General features: G+C 42.4%; 1 protein-coding gene across 2 annotated transcripts in view; it reads right to left on the bottom strand.

The window, feature by feature from the left end:
- The window catches only part of LOC133251608 (craniofacial development protein 2-like), a 278,918-nt gene that overhangs the window by 236,654 nt on the left and 22,116 nt on the right, over positions 1 to 20,148 (bottom strand). The window contains exon 1 of one of the 2 annotated variants that reach the window (XM_061424266.1): positions 18,364 to 18,926. The exons of the other annotated variant lie outside the window; for it this stretch is intronic. The gene's annotated coding sequence lies outside the window, so the exon portion shown is untranslated. Of the gene's footprint in view, positions 1 to 18,363; positions 18,927 to 20,148 lie in introns of those variants that run through there. 2 annotated transcript variants of the gene reach the window in all.

The following is a 20,148-nucleotide window of genomic DNA, read 5'->3' on the forward strand; positions in this document are numbered from 1 at the left end:
CATTAATATTAAAGTTTGCAAAACAGCAACCTTGGAAAAAATGTATGCTGACTTTTCCCCTTTTGGAAGTGACTTCACCAGTGACTGCAGCCATCGGATGCTCAATCAGCTGAATAACAGTGATGATAATTAATATTTATGCAGCACTTGTCATATGCTAACACTGGGCTGAGCACTTTACATACATTGAATTTCTACAGCAACTATGAGACAGATATTATTATCTCCAGTCTAGAGATGAGGGAACAGACTTTAAGAGGTTAAGTAAACTACAGAAGTCCCATAGTTGGCAAACAGTATAATAGGAATTCAAAGCCAAGCAGTTTAACCCGAGTTCAAACTCTTACCCTCAAGGCTAGTTCTTTTCTTAAATGGATAGTTTAATTCAACTGATTATTTAACAGGCATTGGCAAAATTCTAGAAGATAATGGATTTTTTTTCTAACTAGAACAACAATCCTGACATTATGATGATAAAACCACTAGAGCCTGACTCCCAAGAACTAAAGTGACTATTTCTTATTGTCAATTGTTCAATATGATTTAATGCTTAGTGAATGCAGATGAAATCTTTCCAGATGTGGGGTGAGAGTCCAGACAGCCTCATATGGCACCAACTTAAAAGACATACTCTAAAAAAGCTACAGCACTTAATCTTCAAAGTAAATATTGATTGATTTGGTGTTCTTTCCCTAACTTTTGAAAAAGCTTTAAAAAGAGAATAAAAGGATAAGCTAAAGAGAGAACATGACCAAGAAGGAGAGGATAAAGGAGAAAAGGGAAAAAAATGTCACCACTATTCTGTGTTTTTCAGCTGTATATTTTTCCAATAAACTAATCTACTCTGATATCTACCTGAATAACTCCACCTGACTTGTGTGATTTGTCAGAGAAGTTGATAGAGAACTGGGAATATTCTCTTTTACATGAAAAACTCTGCATTGTCTTCTTGAAGCCTTCTTTTGTGGTCTTTATTAAGCACTAGCGAGGGATGCACAGAAAAGGTTCACTGGAACTCAGTGGAGCTCTTCATTTACTCTGTCATCATCCATTCCAGCTGCTGCAACAAATCCCACATATCAGTGCCTTATCAACAACACAAATGAATTTCTCAGAGTCTAGGAGGCTGCAAGTCCCAGATGAGGGTGCCAGTATGATTGGGTTCTGGTGAAGGCCCTTTCCAGGTTACAAACTAACATCTCATTGTGTCCTTACAGGTCTGAAACCTCTTTTATAAGGGCATTCATTTCATTCATGAGGGCAGAGCGATCATGCCCTAATCCCAAAGGCCCCACCTCCTAACGTCATTATATTTCAGCTTGTAACTTTCAGGGGTGAGGGGACACAAACATTCAGACCATAGTACTTTCCTGCTGCTGCTAAGTCCCTTCAGTCGTGTCCAACTCTGTGCGACCCCAGAGATGGCAGCCCACCAGGATCCCCCATCCCTGGGATTTACACAGAACACTGGAGTGGGTTGCCATTTCCTTCTCCAATGCATGAAAGTGAAAAGTGAAAGTGAAGTCGCTCAGTTGTGTCTGACTCCTAGTGACCCCATGGACTGAAGCCTATCAGGCTCCTCCGTCCTTGGGATTTTCTAGGCAAGAGTACTGGAGTGGGGTGCCATTGCCTTCTCCTAGTACTTTCCTGCTGCTGCTGCTGCTAAGTCGCTTCAGTCGTGTCTGACTCTGTGCAACCCCATACACAGCAGCCCACCAGGCTCCCCCGTCTCTGGGATTCTCTAGGCAAGAACACTGGAGTGGGTTGCCATTTCCTTCTCCAATTCATGAAAGTGAGAAGTGCAAGTGAAGTCACTCAGTTGTGTCTGACTCTTCACGACCCCATGGACTGCAGCCCACCAGGCTCCTCCATCCATGGGATTTTCCAGGCAAGAGTACTGGAGTGGGGTGCCATTGCCTTCTCCGAGTACTTTCCTAGATGGGTATAATCTCTTCCTCTCTCTCTCTCACACACACCACATACATACATAAAAGTGACCTTTATTTACTTCACAATTGTACCCACACTTCAGAACTTAGGGCTTGTATGAATTCAGTATTTATTTCTAAATGTTCTCATCACAGATTTATTGAGTATCTGTTGTGTACCAGATACACCCTCTTCCAACAACACAAGAGAAGACTCTACACGTGGACATCACCAGATGGTCAACACCGAAATCAGATTGATTATATTCTTTGCAGCCAAAGATGGAGAAGCTCTATACAGTCAACAAAAACAAGACCAGGAGCTGACTGTGGCTAAGATTATGAACTCCTTAATGCCAAATACAGACTTAAATTGAAGAAAGTAGGGAAACCCACTAGACCATTAGGTATGACCTAAATCAAATCCCTTATGATTATACAGTGGAAGTGAGAACTAGATTTAAGGGACTAGATCTGACAGATACAGTGCCTAATGAACTATGGAATGAGGTTCGTGACATTGTACAGGAGACAGGGATCAAGACGATTCCCATGGAAAAGAAATGCAAAAAAGCAAAATGGCTGTCTGGGGAGGCCTTACAAATAGCTGTGAAAAGAAGAGAAGTGAAAAGCAAAGGAGAAAAGGAAAGATATAAACATCTGAATGCAGAGCTCCAAAGAATAGCAAGAAGAGATAAGAAAGCCTTCTTCAACAATCAATGCAAAGAAATAGAGGAAAAGAACAGAATGGGAAAGACCAGGGATCTCTTCAAGAAAATTAGAGATACCAAAGGAACATTTCATGCAAAGATGAGCTCGATAAAGGACAGAAATGGTATGGACCTAACAGAAGCAGAAGATATTAAGAAGAGATGGCAAGAATACACAGAAGAACTGTACAAAATAGATCTTCATGACCCAGATAATCACAATGGTGTGATCACTGACCTAGAGCCAGACATCCTGGAATGTGAAGTCAAGTGGGCCTTAGAAAGCATCACTACAAACAAAGCTAGTGGAGGTGATGGAATTCCAGTTGAGCTATTCCAAATCCTGAAAGATGATGCTGTGAAAGTGCTACACTCAATATGCCAGCACATTTGGAAAACTCAGCAGTGGCCACAGGACTGGAAAAGGTCAGTTTTCATTCCAATCCCAAAGAAAGGTAATGCCAAAGATGCTCAAACTACCACACAATTGCACTCACCTCACACGCTAGTAAAGTAATGCTCAAAATTCTCCAAGCCAGGCTTCAGCAATATGTGAACCGTGAACTTCCTGATGTTCAAGCTGGTTTTAGAAAAGGCAGAGGAACCAGAGATCAAATTGCCAACATCCACTTGATCATGGAAAAAGCAAGAGAGTTCCAGAAAAACATCTATTTCTGCTTTATTGACTATGCCAAAGCCTTTGACTGTGTGGCTCACAATAAACTGTGGGAAATTCTGAAAGAGATGGGAATACCAGGCCACCTGATCTGCCTCTTCAGAACCCTGTATGCAGGTCAGGAAGCAACAGTTAGAACTGGACATGGAACAACAGACTGGTTCCAAATAGGAAAAGGAGTACGTCAAGGTTGTATATTGTCACCCTGCTTATTTAACTTCTATGCAGAGTACATCATGAGAAATGCTGGACTGGAAGATTCACAAGCTGGAATCAAGATTGCTGAGAGAAATATCAATAACCTCAGATATGCAGATGACACCACCCTTATGGCAGAAAGTGAAGAGGAACTCAAAAGCCTCTTGATGAAAGTGAAATTGGAGAGTGAAAAAGTTGGCTTAAAGCTCAACATTCAGAAAATGAAGATCATGGCATCTGGTCCCATCACTTCAGGGGAAATAGATGAGGAAACAGTGGAAACAGTGTCCAACTTTATTTTGGGGGGCTCCAAAATCACTGTAGATGGTGACTGCAGCCATGAAATTAAAAGATGCTTACTCCTTGGAAGGAAAGTTATGACCAACCTAGATAGCATATTCAAAAGCAGAGACATTACTTTGCCAACAAAAGTCCATCTAGTCAAGGTTATGGTTTTTCCAGTGGTCATGTATGGATGTGAGAGTTGGACAGTGAAGAAAGCTGAGTGCCGAATAATTGATGCTTTTGAACTGTGGTGTTGAAGAAGACTCTTGAGAGTCCCTTGGACTGCAAGGAGATCCAACCAGTCCATTCTGAAGGAGATCAGCCCTGGGATTTCTTTGGAAGGACTGATGCTAAAGCTGAAACTCCAGTACTTTGGCCGCCTCATGCAAAGAGTTGACTCATTGGAAAAGACTCTGATGCTGAGAGGGACTGGGGGCAGGAGGAGAAGGGGATGGCAGAGGATGAAATGGCTGGATGGCATCTCTGACTCGATGGATGTGAGTCTGAGTGAACTCTGGGAGCTGGTGATGGACAGGGAGGCCTGGCGTGCTGCAATTCACGGGGTCGCAAAGAGTTGGACACGACTGAGAGACTGAACTGAACTGAACTGAACTGTTGCGTCCCAGTCACCATGAACAACACCAAGTATACAAGATGAGTAATCTATAATTCCTACTGGATTATAAAGGATCCTCAGTTAAGAAGACAAACATTTTTTTTAAAAGCTACCATTTTTTGAGCACTTAGATGCCTAGCTACCTGATTTTCATTTGTTCTCTCAGTCATCACAAGAGCCTCATGATACAAGTTCTGCTGCTTTTTCCATATGCCACTTAGGTAACTGAAGTTTAGATAAGCAAGTAATTTACACAGGATCATAGTGATGGAACTACTACTATTATTAGTGTGTGTGTGCTCAGTCACTCAGTCCTATGGGACTCTAGTAGGAGTATGCATATACAGCATTTACAATGTATCAAAGAATTCTCTAAGCACTTTATATAGATTAGTTTATTTACTCATTATCTTTCTTTAGCCAAGGAAGCAACAGCAGCAGAGAGATGTGAAATTCTCCAAAGTTACCCAGCTAATAAAACAAAGTGTTAGAGCTGAGAGGCAAACCCCCGCACTAAAATACCAGCCATTCTTAATACTTCATCAACTCAATATGACCATCCCAAACCCATGCTCATAACCACTATGAAACTGGAAAACAATGTATGGTATCCTTGATTATGAGAGTGTGTTGATTTTCCTGTTCAGAAAACCAATGGAGGAAGAGGAGGTAAGGATGATGGTTTATATCAACAATCAAACTTCTTTCAGAATATTTTCTGATCTCAATCTGCAAATTGTACTCAGAAGTTATAAAAATTCAGTAGAGAAATAGGGCTCCATTAAAGCACTATTAATGGCTCAGTTTGCCACCTGTTTTTCCTGTTTTTAACAAAGAAGTGAGTAACTAATAGTCATGTACTGCATTAGAGTGCTTTCCAAGTTTACATAGGAAAAATAAAGTACCATGAGAGAAAAATTAGGTCCATCTTTGCTCATCATTTTGTTTAAAAAACTGAGCACAGTGATTGGCATGTATTAATCACTCAGTAAAATTTTATTGGATAAATAATGAGAAAACCAATCTGAATAAGCACTTAGGAGTATTTCCAGGGCTGGGACTAGGGTAAAGCAAGTGAGGCACCCATGTGAGTACAATATTTAAGGGGGCATGAAAAAACCTTTTGGAGCCTTTTGCCTCAGGCTCCAAGATAGGACAGCATGCACTGATGCTGGTCCTATCTAGACATAAAGTTTGATATTTTCTTTATAAGGATTATTTTGCATTTATTTTGTTTCTTATCTGATTACATACATTCTGACTATACCCAACTCAATAAGTCAATATAAGGCCAGAATATAATGAAATGACTCAGGTATGGATCCTATCTTCCTGGACTCACAGGGAAATAGATAATTTTATCTGTGTATTACTTTATATTACAAAGTAGAAAATTATTATTACATATCCTAAGAAAATCATGCCTATATTTCCATTTGTTTTGAAGCAAAAGAGTTAGTTCTAATGTCCAGCTGGAATTGGAGATGTTTTATACCTAAATTCCAATTAAACCTTATTCTTTTCTATAATATCTAGAAAAGGCTAAATGCCATCCCAAAAGGTTCATTTAAAGCCTTATGTATGATTCCCATCTTAGAAAACTTGGGGTTGAGTCCAGCTGTAATTTGAAGTGAAAGTGAAAGTCGTTCAGTCATGTCCAACTCTTTGTGACCCCATGGACTATACAGTCTATGTTAATTCTCCAGGCCAGAATACTGGAGTGGGTAGCCTTTCCATTCTCCAGGGGATCTTCCCAACCCAGAGATCAAACCCAGGACTCCCGCATTGCAGGAAGATTCTTAACCAGCTGAGCCACAAGGGAAGCCCCTGAATACTGCAGTGGGTAGCCTATCCCTTCTCCAGAGGATCTTCCCGACCCAGGAGTTGAACCAGGGTCTTTTGCATTGCAGGCAGCTTCTTCACCAACTGAGCTATCAGGGAATGCTTTAATTTACTGAGGTTTTAAAAACGTATTAACTGCAGTCAACTTTTTCTCAAGAATTAAGCGGGAGTGTTTTACTGGCAAGTTAAACTAACCTGGGTTCCAAACTCAGTTCTACCTTTTGGCTGCGTAGTCTTGGGCTCATCACTAAACTTCATGACCCTGAGTTTTCTCCAATGTAAGATGAGAGGTAATAAAACTTAATTCATGGGGATATAATCAGAAGTAAATGAAACAACTCATGTTAAGTGTGTGGCACATGGTAGTTACTAAAGCAGCGCCCCCATGGGTTTAATTAAAACTTTGATTCTTTGCTTCTCTGAGAACAAAGAACTTTCAGTGTCATAATTAATGGAGGAAGTCCAAAAAAAAACAAAACAAAACAAATAGAATTCCAGAACCACGCACAGGTTAGAGATGAATGGGTTGGCATCCTTTAAGCTTAAGTTTTTCCTCCTAGACTTTGCTGTTTGAAAAGTGACATGAGACTGCCATCTTGTGGTTGAATGAATGAAAGCCAAACCCTTTGTATATTGAGAATCTTTCCAAAGGCACCCCTATTTTTAAAAATACCCCCTCACCACAAGACTGGATTGGCCGTAAACAGCTAACATCCTAAGTACAGCAACAAAGCTACTGACACAGACCCTTTCTTTGAGTTCTGCCCAACCGGGTGCCCAACCCCTTCCATCAAAACCTGCTGTCAGCCAGCCACCTCACTAGAAAGAATTCAATTAAATTCCAGTGTTCTTTTATTTTTACAAATTTCTAATGCAGGGTCATCGGAGAAGGCACTGGCAACCCACTCCAGTGTTCTTGCCTGGAGAATCCCAGGGACGGGGGAGCCTGGTGGGCTGCCGTCTATGGGGTCGCACAGAGTCGGACACAACTGAAGTGACTCAGCAGCAGAATGCAGGGTCATTTCATGGGAGACTTGCATTTTAATTTTGATTTAATTTGGATTTTATTTTCCATTTCATCTTATTCTGTTCAGTTAAGGGCACAATTGCTTAGGCAGGGTCTCTCAAACTTTGGTGTGCATCAGAATCCCCCTGAGGGCTCTATAAAACTGAATATTGGCCCCACTGCTACACTCTGGAAACAAGGATTTCTAACGATTTCTGGGATGTTGTGATGTTGCTGGTCTGGGGATCACACTCTGGACCCTAATTTCTATGACAGAATTTCATAATGGGAGACAGTTAATGAGGGAGAGGATTTTTTTTATAATTAAATTTGTTTATTTTTAATTGAAGGATAATTCCTATACAATATTCTGTTAGTTTCTGCCAAACATCAACATGAATCAGCCATAGGCATACCCTATATCCCCTCCCTCTGGAACCTCCCTCCCATCTCCCCTGCCATCCCACCTCTCTAGGTTGTTACAGAGCCCCGGGGTGTTCCTGAGTCATAAGGCAAATTCCACTGGCTATTTTACATATGGTAATATATATGGAGCCAAGGAGCCGTGGCTGCGCGGGCACAAGAGGACCTAGAGGAGCTACCCCACACTGAAGGTCAGGAAGGGCGGCGGTGAGGAGATAACCCTCGTCCAAGGTAAGGAGCAATGGCTACGCTTTGCTGGAGCAGCCCTGAAGAGATATCCCACGCCCAAGGTAAGAGAAACCCAAGTAAGACAGTAGGTGTTGCAACAGGGCATCAGAAGGCAAACACACTGAAACCATACTCACAGAAAACTAGTCAATCTAATCACACTAGGACCACAGCCTTGTCTAACTCAATGAAACTAAGCCATGCCTGTGGGGCAACCCAAGACGGGCGGGTCATGGTGGAGAGATTTGACAGAATGTGGTCCACTGGAGAAGGGAATGGCAAACCACTTCAGTATTCTTGCCTTGAGAACCCCATGAACAGTATGAAAAGGCAAAATGATAGGATACTGAAAGAGAAACTCCCAGGTCAATAGGTGCCCAGTATGCTACTGGAGATCAGTGGAGAAATAACTCAGGAAAGAATGAAGGGATGGAGCCAAAGCAAAAAGAATGCCCAGCTGTGGATGTAACTGGTGATAGAAGCAAGGTCCAATGCTGTAAATAGAAATATTGCATAGGAACCTGGAATGTCAGGTCCATGAATCAAGGCAAATTGGAAGTGGTCAAACAAGAGATGGCAAGAGTGAATGTCGACATTCTAGGAATCAGCGAACTGAAATGGACTGGAATGGGTGAATTTAACTCAAATGACCATTATATCTACTACTGTGGGCAGGAAGCCCTCAGAAGAAATGGAGTGGCCATCATAGTCAACAAAAGAGTCCGATTGCAGTTTTTGGATGCAACAAAAGAGTCCGAAATGCAGTTTTTGGGTGCAATCTCAAAAACGACAGAATGATCTCTGTTCATTTCCAAGGCAAACCATTCAATATCACAGTAATCCAAGTCTATGCCCCAACCAGTAACACTGAAGAAGCTGAAGTTGAACGGTTCTATGAAGACCTACAAGACCTTTTAGAACTAACACCCCAAAAAGATGTCCTTTTCATTATACGGGACTGGAATGCAAAAGTAGGAAGTCAAGAAACACCTGGAGTAACAGGCAAATTTGGCCTTGGAATATGGAATGAAGCAGGGCAAAGACTGATAGAGTTTTGCCAAGAAAATGCACTGGTCATAGCAAACACCCTCTTCCAACAACACAAGAGAAGACTCTACACATGGACATCGCCAGATGGTCAACACCGAAATCAGATTGATTATTTTCTTTGCAGCCAAAGATGGAGAAGCTCTATACAGTCAGCAAAAACAAGGCCAGGAGCTGACTGTGGCTCAGACCATGAACTCCTTATTGTCAAATTCAGACTTAAATTGAAGAAAGTGGGAAAACCACTAGACCATTCAGGTATGACCTAAATCAAATCCCTTATGATTATACAGTGGAAGTGAGAACTAGATTTAAGGGACTAGATCTGATAGATAGAGTGCCTGATGAACTATGGAATGAGGTTCATGACATTGTACAGGAGACAGGGATCAAGACCATTCCCATAGAAAAGAAATGCAAAAAAGCAAAATGGCTGTCTGGGGAGGCCTTACAAATAGCTGTGAAAAGAAGAGAAGCGAAAAGCAAAGGAGAAATGGAAAGATATAAACATCTGAATGCAGAGCTCCAAAGAATAGCAAGAAGAGATAAGAAAGCCTTCTTCAACGATCAATGCAAAGAAATAGAGGAAAACAACAGAATGGGAAAGACTAGGGATCTCTTCAAGAAAATCAGAGATACCAAAGGAACATTTCATGCAAAGATGAGCTCGATAAATGACAGAAATGGTATGGACCTAACAGAAGCAGAAGATATTAAGAAGACATGGCAAGAATACACAGAAGAACTGTACAAAAAAAGATCTTCACGACCCAGATAATCACAATGGTGTGATCACTCACCTAGAGCCAGACATCCTGGAATGTGAAGTCAAGTGGGCCTTAGAAAGCATCACTACGAACAAAGCTAGTGGAGGTGATGGCATTCCAGTTGAGCTATTCCAAATCCTGAAAGATGATGCTGTGAAAGTGCTGCACTTAATATGCCAGCACATTTGGAAAACTTAGCAGTGGCTGAGTTTCCAGGACTGGAAAAGGTCAGTTTTCATTCCAATCCCAAAGAAAGGTAATGCCAAAGATGCTCAAACTACCACACAATTGCACTCACCTCACACGCTAGTAAAGTAATGCTCAAAATTCTCCAAGCCAGGCTTCAGCAATATGTGAACCGTGAACTTCCTGATGTTCAAACTGGTTTTAGAAAAGGCAGAGGAACCAGAGATCAAATTGCCAACATCCGCTGGATCATGGAAAAAGCAAGAGAGTTCCAGAAAAACATCTATTTCTGCTTTATTGACTATGCCAAAGCCTTTGACTGTGTGGCTCACAATAAACTGTGGAAAATTCTGAAAGAGATGGGAATACCAGACCACCTGATCTGCCTCTTCAGAAACCTGTATGCAGGTCAGGAAGCAACAGTTAAACTGGACATGGAACAACAGACTGGTTCCAGATAGGAAAAGGAGTTCGTCAAGGCTGTATATTGTCACCCTGCTTATTTAACTTCTATGCAGAGTACATCATGAGAAACGCTGGGCTGGAAGAAACACAAGCTGGAATCAAGATTGCCGGGAGAAATATCAATAACCTCAGATATGCAGATGACACCACCCTTATGGCAGAAAGTGAAGAGGAACTCAAAAGCCTCTTGATGAAAGTGAAAGTGGAGAGGGAAAAAGTTGGCTTAAAGCTCAACATTCAGAAAACAAAGATCATGGCATCTGGTCCCATCACTTCATGGCAAATAGATGGGGAAACAGTGGAAACAGTGTCAGACTTTATTTTTCTGGGCTCCAAAATCACTACAGATGGTGACTGCAGCCATGAAATTAAAAGAAATTTACTCCTTGGAAGGAAAGTTATGACCAACCTAGACAGCATATTGAAAAGCAGAGACATTACTTTGCCAACAAAGGTCTGTCTAGTCAAGGCCATGGTTTTTCCTGTGGTCATGTATGGATGTGAGAGTTGGACTGTGAAGAAGGCTGAGTGCCGAATAATTGATGCTTTTGAACTGTGGTGTTGGAGAAGACTCTTGAGAGTCCCTTGGACTGCAAGGAGATCCAACCAGTCCATTCTGAAGGAGATCAGCCCTGGGATTTCTTTGGAAGGACTGATGCTAAAGCTGAAACTCCAGTACTTTGGCTGCCTCATGCGAAGAGTTGACTCATTGGAAAAGACTCTGATGCTGCGAGGGATTGGGGGCAGGAGAAGGGGACAACAGAGGATGAGATGGCTGGACGGCATCACTGACTCAATGGACGTGAGTCTGAGTGAACTCCGGGAGTTGGTGATGGACAGGGAGTCCTGGTGTGCTGCGATTCATGGGGTCGCAAAGAGTCGGACACCACTGAGCAACTGATCTGATCTGAATGTATATGTTTCCATGTTACTCTTTAGGGAGAGAATTTTTAAAGGCACACCTCTGTAAACCATTCCTGTGCTATCTCCTCTTATTTCTGACATCCATCCACCCTCTCCATCCCTTCTGCTACCTCTGTGCTTGAAGTAACCATTGCCTCTCTCCTCCATTTCTTCAACAGCCCTCTTCAATTTTGTCCCTTGGAGATAGATTCTCCATAACAAAAATACGTCACCATCAAGACCCATCAGGAGTTTCCAATGGACCTCAGGACCCAATTCAAACATCACCTCTTAAAAATATTTATTGATTTGGCTGCACCAGGGTCTTAGTTGCATCTGTGCTCTCTGCTGTTAGTTCCAGCATGTGAGATATAGTTCCCTGACCAGGGATCAAACCTGGGCCCTTTGCATTGAGAGCTTGGGGTCTAGACCACCAGGGAAGTGCCTCAAACATCATCTTTTTAAGACCCTTTATAATCTAGTCCCTGCTTCACATCCAGCCTGAAAAATGTGAAAGTCACTCAGTCCTGCCTGACTCTTTGGGACCCAATGGACTGTGTTTCACCAGGTTCTTCTGTCCATGGGATTCTCCAGGCAAAAATACTAGAGTGGGTAGCTATTCCCTTTTCCAGGGGATCTTTCTGACCCAGGGATCAAACATAGGTTCTCCTGCACCGCAGACAGATTATCATCTGAGCCACCAGGGAAGGCCCACATTCAGCCTATCTCTAGCTAATTCTGTACCTCACTCATTGTGCTCTTTCTAGACTAATGTTTTTCAAACTGTGGTCATCAGACCAGCAGCATCAGCATTACCTAAGAGCCTTTAGAACAACAAGTTTTCCAACCTTGCCAAACCTACTGAATTGCAAACTTTTGGAGTAAGGCCCAGCTACATGCATTTAGCAAGGTCTGATGCTGCAAAGAGCAATATTGCATAGGAACCTAAAATGTTAGGTCCATGAATCAAGGCAAATTTAAGTGGTCAAACAGGAGATGGCAAGAGTGAACGTTGACATTCTAGAAAGCAGAGAACTAAAATGGACTGGAATGGGTGAATTTAACTCAGATGACCATTATATCTACTACTGTGGGCAGGAATCCCTTAGAAGAAATGGAGTAGCCATCATGGTCAACAAAAGAGTCCGAAATGCAGTACTTGGATGCAATCTCAAAAACGGCAGAATGATCTCTGTTCATTTCCAAGGCAAACCATTCAATATCACGGTAATCCAAGTCTATGCCCCGACCAGTAATGCTGAAGAAGCTGAAGCTGATGGTTCTATGAAGACCTACAAGACCTTCTAGAACTAACACCCCAAAAAGATGTCCTTTCATTATAGGGGACTGGAATGCAAAAGTAGGAAGTCAAGAAACACCTGGAGTAATAGGCAAATTGGGCCTTGGAGTACAGAATGAAGCAGGACAAAGGCTAATAGAGTTTTGCCAAGAAAATGCACTGGTCATAGCAAACACCCTCTTCCAACAACACAAGAGAAGATTCTATGCATGGACATCACCAGAGGGTCAACACTGAAAACACATTAATTATATGCTTTGCAAACAAATATGGAGAAGCTCTATACAGTCAGCAAAAACAAGACCGGGAGCTGACTGTCGCTCAGATCATGAACTCCTTATTGCCAAGTTCAGACTTAAATCGAAGAAAGTAGGGAAAACCACTAGACCTAGTATGACCTAAATCAAATCCCTTATGATTATACAGTGGAAGTGAGAAATAGATTGAAGGGATTAGATCTGATAGACAGAGTGCCTGATGAACTATGCACAGAGGTTCGTGACACTGTACAGGAGACAGGGATCAAGACTATCCCCAAGAAAAAGAAATGCAAAAAAGCAAAATGGCTGTCTGAAGAGGTCTTACAAATAGCTGTGAAAAGAAAAGCACAGGAGAAAAGAAGCAAAAAGCAAAGGAGAAAAGGAAAGATATACCCATTTGAATGCAGAGTTCCAAAGAATAGCAAGGAGAGATAAGGAAGCCTTCCTCAGCAATCAATGCAAAGAAAAAGTGGAAAACAACAGAATGGGAAAGACTAGAGATCTCTTCAAGAAAATTAGAGATACCAAGGGAACATTTCATGCAAAAATGGGCTCAATAAAATACAGAAATGGTATGGACCTAACAGAAGCAAAAGATATTAAGAGGTGGCAACAAGATACAGAAGAACTGTACAAAAAGATCTTCATGACCCAGATAATCATGATGGTGTGATCAAGAGCCAGACATCCTGGAATGTGAAGTCAAGTGGGCCTTAGGAAGCATCACTATGAACAAAGCTAGTGGAAGTGATGGAATTCCAGTTGAGTTATTTCAAATCCTGGAAGATGATGCTGTGAAAGTGCTGCACTCAATATGCCAGCACATTTGGAAAAACTCAGCAGTGTTTGGAAAACATTTGGAAAAGGTCAGTTTTCATTCCAATCCCAAAGAAAGGCAATGCCAAAGAATGCTCAAACTACCGCACAATTGCACTCATCTCACATGCTAGTAAAGTAATGTTCAAAATCTCCAAGCCAGACTTCAACAATACATGAACTGTGAACTTCCAGATGTTGAAGCTGGATTTAGAAAAGACAGCGGAACCAGAGACCAAATTGCCAACATCTGCTGGATCACTGAAAAAGCAAGAGTTCCAGAAAAACATCTATTTCTGCTTTATTGACTAGGCCAAAGCCTTTGACTGTGTGGATCACAATAAACTGTGGAAAATTCTGAAAGAGATGGGAATAGCAGACCACCTGACCTGCCTCTTGAGAAACCTGTATGCATGTAAAGAGGCAACAATTAGAACTGGACATGGAACAACAGACTGGTTCCAAATAGGAAAAGGAGTTCATCAAGGCTGTATATTGTCACCCTGCTTATTTAACTTATATGCAGAGTACATCATGAGAAACGCTGGGCTGGATGAAGCAAAATATGGCATCAAGATTGCTGGAAGAAATATTAATAACCTCAGATATGCAGATAACACCACCCTTATGGCAGAAAGTGAAGAAGAATGAAAGATCCTGTTGATGAAAATGCAAGAGGAGTGTGAAAAAGTTGGCTTAAAGCTCAACATTCAGAAAACTAAGATCATGGCATCTGGTCCCATCCCTTCATGGTAAATCGATGGGGAAACAGTGGAAACAGTGGCAGACTTTATTCTGAAGGGCTCCAAAATCACTGTAAATTGTTACCACAGCCATGAAATTAAAAGATGTTTACTCCTTGGAAGAAAAGTTATGACAAACTTAGACAGCATATTAAAAAGCAGAGACATTATTTTGCCAACAAAGATCCATCTAGTCAAGGCTATGGTTTTTCCAGTAGTCATGTCTGGATGTGAAAGTTGGACTATGAAGAAAGCTAAAAGTGCTGAAGAATTGATGCTTTTGAACTGTGGTGTTGGAGAAGAGAAGACTGTTGAGAGTCCCTTGGACTGTAAGGAGATTCAACCAGTCCATTCTAAAGGAAATCAGTCCTGAATATTCATTGGAAGGACAGATGCTGAAGCTGAAACTCCAATACTTTGGCCATCTGATGTGAAGAACTGACTCATTTGAAAAGACCCTGATGCTGGGAAAGACTGAAGGTGGGAGGAGAAGGGGATGACAGAGGATGAGAGGGTTGGATTGCATCACAGACTCAATGGACATGAGTTTGAATAAACTCTGGGAGTTGGTGATGGACAGGGAGGCCTGGCGTGCTGCGGTTCTGGGGGTCGCAGAGTCGGACACAACTGAGTAACTGAACTGAACTGAACTGAACCTGCATTTAACAAGCCAGCAGGTGATTCTGATGCAGCCAGAACCACTACCTGTCCATCCTCAGCCATTTCTCAAGCAGGCTACCCCTTCTCTCTCATTGCCACCATTGTGCACATTGCCTCTCCCAGAACACTCCAGCCCTACCCCTCACCATCAAAACTCCTCAGTGTTGCTCAGGTCTCAGCATTCAGGGCACTTCTCCCTGGGTAATTTCCCTGCCATCTAGGTTCTGGGCTCATGTTAGAAATTTCACAGTGTCCTGAACTTCATTCAGCACTCAAACAATTACCATAATACAAGTTGAGCGTTCACATGTTCCAGTCCTAGTCTGCATACTGACTGCTTTATTGCAAGTACTCTGTGAGGACAGGGCCTGGCTCAGAACAGGTGTTCAGTGTTTGTTGAATGAATAAGTATCACATGAACAGTTGCCATCTCCACTTGGTTCCATATCTAAGATGTAAAACAGATGAGTAAAATGTTTTCTAGTTCAGAGAAGATATCTGGCCTTGGTAGGAACTCACCCATTTCACAATGGATTGTGAGCAGCTCTGGTCTGAGTAACATACTGCTGTTGTAAGACAGCCTGAGAATGACAGTGTGACATGAGCAATGCTTTAAGTAACAAGCACACTAAGGTCTTACGATACTTCAGGCACTGTGCCAAGAACAGCAAGTCTAAGGAGCTCCTCATCTCCCAGGTGAAACAGGCACACAAGTATTAGAATAGTGCCACAGAATCACAGAAGAGGGGAAACAGTGTGGGCTGATCAAGAAGGACTGCAGTGAGAAAAGTGAGTTAGTCTGCTCTAGTGAGTCATGGCTAAGTTGCTCCGTTGTGTCTGACTCTGCAGCCCCATGACTGTAGCCTGCCGTGCTCCTCTGTCCATGAGATTCTCCAGGTGAGAATGCTGGAGTAGGTTGCCATGCCCCCCTCCAGGGGATCTTCCCAACCCAGAGATCAAACCCACATTTCTTGTGTCTCCTGCATTAGCAGGTGGGTTCTTTACCACAAGTGCCACCTGGGAAGCCTGTGGCTTCCAGCCCCCAAAAGAGATAGCCAAGTCTTAGTTTCCAGTGTTCGTGACTGTGATAGAAATGGAAAAAGGATCTTTGCAGATGTAATTATGTGATGGATCTTGATATCATCCTGAATTTAGAGGGGAGCCCTAAATGCCATAACTGGGGTCCTTACAAAAGAGAGAGGAGGGAAGCCTGAGGGTGAATAAGGAGAAGGCCATGTGAAATGGAGGCGGGGACTGGAGTGATAAGACAAGGAAAGTCAAGGATTGCCTGCCAGGCCAGAAGCTGGGAGTGAGGCATGGAACTGAATCCTCCTCAGAGCCTCCAGAAAGAAACAAAATTGCCAACACCTTGACTTTGGATTTCTGGCTTCCAGAACTGCGGGAGAATCAATTTCTGTTGTTGTATGTCACCGAATAATTTGTTACAACAGCCCTAAGGAAACCAACACAGCCTTGGAGGATGGGTTAAAAGTAAACCGTTAGATAAAGAAAATGAAAAGAACAAAAGTGCAATCTCATGAAGGTATCATGTGTTCCAGGGACAGGAAGAGGTCTGATGAGGGAACACCAAGCAAAACAAGTCAACTGGAAAGGTAGATGGCTGCCATGTTGAGAGTGGGAGTGATCCTCATGCAGTTAGAAACTGGAGTCATACTGAGAGGTATCTGGATGTTGTTATGGCCAGCAAACTCAGGAATAAGGTAATTATCTTAGCTATTATCCTTGCTCTTACTCAGATGTTGAAAAGGAATGGGACACTTTAGTACCAGACAGAGCCTTGGACCCAGTCTCCATACAGAAATCTAATGATCGATTTGGACCATATGGAAGCTTTCCCTCACCTAAGCCTCAGCCCAAAGCAGACTCTGAGGTATGGTGCTCCCTCTGGCCCCTGCCCCCACCTCCAATACTCATTACTGCTATGGTGCAATAAAAGCTGTTAAAAGGTAAACTGAGGCACAGTAAATTTTTCGAGTTTATTTAAGCACACGTCCATGTAAATCAGGCACTGCCAAACCAGAAGTTGTTAGGAACACACCACTGACAGGAGCAAGGGGAGAGGTTTTATGCTTTACAGAAGCAAAACAAAGAATTATTATATGGATATAACTGAAGTGAGTGCCTTGCTGGGAAAGCCTAGGTGCTGTCTGTGACTGGTTGTTCTTCAAGTCCATTTTCTTGGATTCAAGTGCATCGACTCTGGCTTAGGGTTTGGTTTGCTTGCTTCCCTGGGCTGCCAAAGCATTAAAGCCACCCCAGTCTAATGGCCTCCTCACTTAATTACTTCAGCAAAACCAAGCCTGCACTCTGAAGCATCACTGGAAATGAAGCTAGTGAGTCCCAGAAATATCAGGTTTACCCCTCATGCACTGAGGTCCGCTGGGCCACTGTTCTGGGACCAGCTTCAAAGTAGAAGAGAGAGGACGCATGACTATGCATCCCACTCCCCTACATGTCACTGTCCTTATCAAACTCCACACAGGTTGCCTGTGGTAAATTTTGAACTGAACTGAACTGAACTGAACACATACATACATACTTATAAACCAAATGAAATTTGCTTTAATAAAATTCTTTATTATTTTCTATTTTTTTCCTATTTATTGAAGTTTTTTCTTTTTACCATAACATCACAGTCATTTCATAACTAGTGTCACTGTGGTATCTATATAGTTGAATTTGAGGCTTTTGAATATGCTCAGTTGTTAGTAAGATACCCTCTGTCTCCTTTGACAGATCCTGCAAAATGCTGAATTGCTAAATGTTGTTTGCTCATAGCATCTCTTCATAGGTAGCTGTGCAAAATATGCTATTTCAAATGAAAACCAGATAGACAACTATATTTTTAAGCTACAGAAGACCTCCTTAGTCTACTTACTTTGAAATTCATGATTTGCCTCAGCCAAAATTAATTTTACTTGGAAGACATTCTCAGCCTCCAGGTCAAATGCCCCCATCATCCTACCCTCAGAAACTGTACTCACACTACACCCAGGGTCCCAGAGTTCACCAGTCTGGATGTGATCCACTTCCCAGGCAAAGCTGTGTGGAGTTCAGACACCCCTAATCCTCCTTTGTCTATGAGGCTGGAAGGCAGAACACAGAAGCACTCAATCAGCACAAGACCTCAGAGGCAAGAGAAGTGGGTCCACTCTGAGCCAGTTCCTGAAATTACAAGGTAGAACCAAACTAAAATGGAGTCATCCATGTCAGGGACAAAATGGAGACAGTCAATGCAAGTACTTAAAGAAAAACAAAACTACCTCCAGAAACAGAAACTTACATCTCTTCTCAGAGATCAGCAAAGAACTCCAGCTAATCCCCGAATGCCATGCCTGCTCTCACTATCTCTTGACTTCCTTGTTCCCCTGATCCAAATAAGGAAGAAGGCCACTAGGCAACCAGTCAGCTGGAAAAGCCAAACAGCTACTGCATTTACCCCACAAAAATCCCTTAGTCTGGGCAACTCGGAATTCACTGCTCACATAAGCCTGTGTTTCCCAGCTTCAGGTTGAAACCCTCACAGTAAATTCATCTTCCTACTTCATTTTATTCAGCACACAGAGTTTGTTTTTTGACAACAGTCGGCTCACTGGTCCAACACATGCAGAGGGCAGTGGTGGCCCATACTGCTCTGTATCATCTAGATTCATCTTGCTCTTAACTTCTCTTTCAATTGTGCTGTTTCAGTTTCTTTCATTTCTACTTCCTCATCACTGTAATGTCTGCCTGGAGTTCTGAATGTCTTGGGGTCAACATATTGAAATTTTCATATTCTTTCATAGTCTCCATAGTCTGTGCAATGAAAAAGATCAACTCTGTTTCAGGACCCCAACAAACCTTGAAAACAACTTAGTTTCATATTAGTTTATAACATGTCAGGCCATAGTGAGTCAGTAGAACAATATTTCAAACATATATATTATATGTGACACCTTATTCACCAACTCAAATGTATATGAAATCTCACATTTATTTTTCTTTATCCCAATTCTGCCATTTATTTCCTTCTCTAGACATAGATGGAAATCTGGGGAGCTTACAGGTACCTGAAAAATCAACAAAACTCATCTACTCTTCTGTCCACTGTGATTGCCAAAATGATCCTCAGTGGCTGATTTTGCAGGGTCCCTTAAAGTGTGGGAGGTTTCACCACCACCATGTCAATGGGGCACAGGGGACTCCCCCTAGCCAAGCAGCCCAGAACTCAGCTTCATGGGCCCACCAAGGGCAGTTCCTTTGGAGGCTTTTCCACTCTCTGGGTAGGGGCTAGGGCTGTAACCAAGACTCTATCACATTACATTTCTGTTGAATCCTAGACTCTTCCCTTTGGAAGCAGGGCAAGTGTTTCTTTAATCATGCAGCTGGAAGTCTCTCTCATGCAATCTGATACCTGACTTTACTGGATCTATGTGCTGCCCTAGAGGGGATAAACAAGACACCTGCCTGCCTGCTACTTCTGTCTCCATACTGTTCTCCAGTGAACACTGCAGTCTTGGGTTTGGTATACGTGCTCTCTGGCTACTGCTTGCCCGTCACACACCCTAGGCCAGAAAAGAAGATGAATCTCTAGAGATCACTCTTTGGTTTTGTTTTTTTATTAGAATACTTCAAAACCAAGCAAAAGGACTGAGGGCATTTTGGACTTCTTTTAACAAGGCAGACTGAATACATGCGTTTTTTACCACACCTATCTGACACCCACTAAAACAACAATAAAAGAAATGAAAACAATACAATTCCAAAATGCAAAGAGAATGGGAGACAGTGAAGAAGTAGTTAACATGTATTTGAAGGATGAAAAGTAGATAGAAGAATGGTTACTGATTTACTAGAGTGAAGAAAGCTCAAAAGAGGACTTCAGGAAAGAGGTTTCCCACCATCGCCACTGCTCCTGCAGAAAAGCTGCATGCTAAGTCGTTTCGGTCGTGTCTGACTCTTTGCAACCCCATGGGCTATAGCCTGCCAGGCTCCTCTGTCCAGGGGATTCTCCAGACAAGAATACTGGAGTGGGTACTCACTCATTCCCTTCTCTAGAGGATCTTCCCCACCCAGGGATAGAACCCGA

Source organism: Bos javanicus, chromosome 7, assembly GCF_032452875.1.
Source record: "Bos javanicus breed banteng chromosome 7, ARS-OSU_banteng_1.0, whole genome shotgun sequence".
Taxonomy (NCBI): domain Eukaryota; kingdom Metazoa; phylum Chordata; class Mammalia; order Artiodactyla; family Bovidae; genus Bos; species Bos javanicus.